Source organism: Aplysia californica, unplaced genomic scaffold (genome assembly GCF_000002075.1).
Source record: "Aplysia californica isolate F4 #8 unplaced genomic scaffold, AplCal3.0 scaffold00764, whole genome shotgun sequence".
In the NCBI taxonomy this organism is placed as follows: Eukaryota; Metazoa; Mollusca; class Gastropoda; order Aplysiida; family Aplysiidae; genus Aplysia; species Aplysia californica.
The window spans coordinates 60,630-62,407 of NW_004798034.1; positions in this window are offsets into that span (position 1 = coordinate 60,630).

Consider the following 1,778-nt stretch of genomic DNA (forward strand, 5'->3'; position numbering starts at 1 on the left):
ACTAAATTAAAATTCACTGTTTATTTTATTTTCTATTTTATTTCTATTTGATTTTTGGGGTTTTAAAAAATATTTATTCTGTTTTGTTTTATTTTTTTATCGTGTGTGGATGGTTTGGGATAATACTCAGTTGAAATGTGAATACAGCTTGGTTGGAAATTAGTCGAGACGGGAATTTGTCACTCTAAAAACATGAGGATAATCAAATTAATGAAAAGTACTGAAAACAAAAGCAATGAAAGGTCGAAAGGGAATTGTTAGTAGGAAAAAAGAAAATAATAGGAAGAAGTTATTCCTAGTTGAAAATTGAGAAAGAGCATTATGTTAGAAAGTCGAGAAAAAAACGGGAAAAGGGGGGGGGGTTGATGGGAGAGCGAAATCAATGCGGGAGGAAAATCTTGGAAGCAATAAAATTAAAAGGTTAACATTGGAGATTCCCTTCTTTTAAAAGCTTCTTAGCATTTTAATATTTCAGGCGTGATTGGGGTTTTCTTTTTTCCACTCTTTTTTATGGTTTACTCATTTTGCTGTTTGCATTGTTATATTCGGTGAGGTAACTTTAAAAAAAAAAGGCTAAATTGACGAAATTCAGAAATCTAACCGCGGAACCTTTAACAAAACTAGTGTGAATTACAGTGCATGAGTTCATTTGAGAGGGAAAAAAAAACAAGAACAACTGAGCTGCGGTTTTGGAAGTGGCGCTAAGAGGGAGCATGGATTCAACATTAAAAAAAACAATATAAAAAAAAAGCTGTGGCTGCAGTTGGAATGCCTGTTGTCAATTTCCCACAAACGGACTATCGACCTGTCGGATTTCTCGAGCCGCCTTCCCCACTCACTCACACTCACACTCACAGTCTCTGGGACCGCTCACTGCTGCCGCAATATGTTAGTTAATTAATTAGTTTGAATGGAGAGTCCATCCTTATGATTAGCCTTGATTGTATTGTCTCTACAATTATTGTATCTGAGGCCCCTTTTTTATCTGCATATCGTGAGCCGAAGAGCAGGAATGTCGGAGAGACAGGGGAGAAGTTAATTACGATGAGCATTGATTTATGTTGCGGATGATTGGTGTTTTAGTGAGTCGCCTACTTTTTTTTTTTTTAATAGGGTTGTTTGCGGACAGTTGCGAATATTATTGACTTCGTTTGTGGTTTTGGGGAAGGTCTGGAGTTTGTTGGGTTTATTTTTACGACTGTTTTTTTTTCTTCTCAATTTTCCCACTTTTAGACGGTTTCTTTTTTTTTTAAGGGGATGAGAGGGTGTTTTTGGCTTGGTTGATTCGACGGCCCTTATTGTTCTTGTTAACGTGTTTGTGGCTTCTGATTTTTTAAATTTTATTTTATTTTTTAAGTTCTCTGCTGTTTTTGAGGAATTTAAAAAAATCTTTTGTTCTCATTTATGTAAACGATGAGGATATTGTTTGTAAGATGAGTATCTCTGTTGTTCTGGCTTCATCTCTCTTTTTGTCTTTCGTTGCGGTAATTATATTGAATCCTGATAATGATGGTTGTGGTCGCGAGTTGAATTACAGAGATGTGGGCGGTGCCCCGATAACGGCCATATTGCGCAGCGAAACGTGTAAAGACAATAACTATTGATACTTTGTGTTCAGAAATTACTCCCAAAAAAAACCTGAAGAAAAAACAGAAGTTGACAGGAGTGTTATAATAATAAAGATATGCCACATGGCGATATCTTCTGTTGTAATTGGTGTATCTGTGGCAAATATATGTGTTTTGTGTATGTGTGTGTGTGTGTGTGTGTGTGTGTGT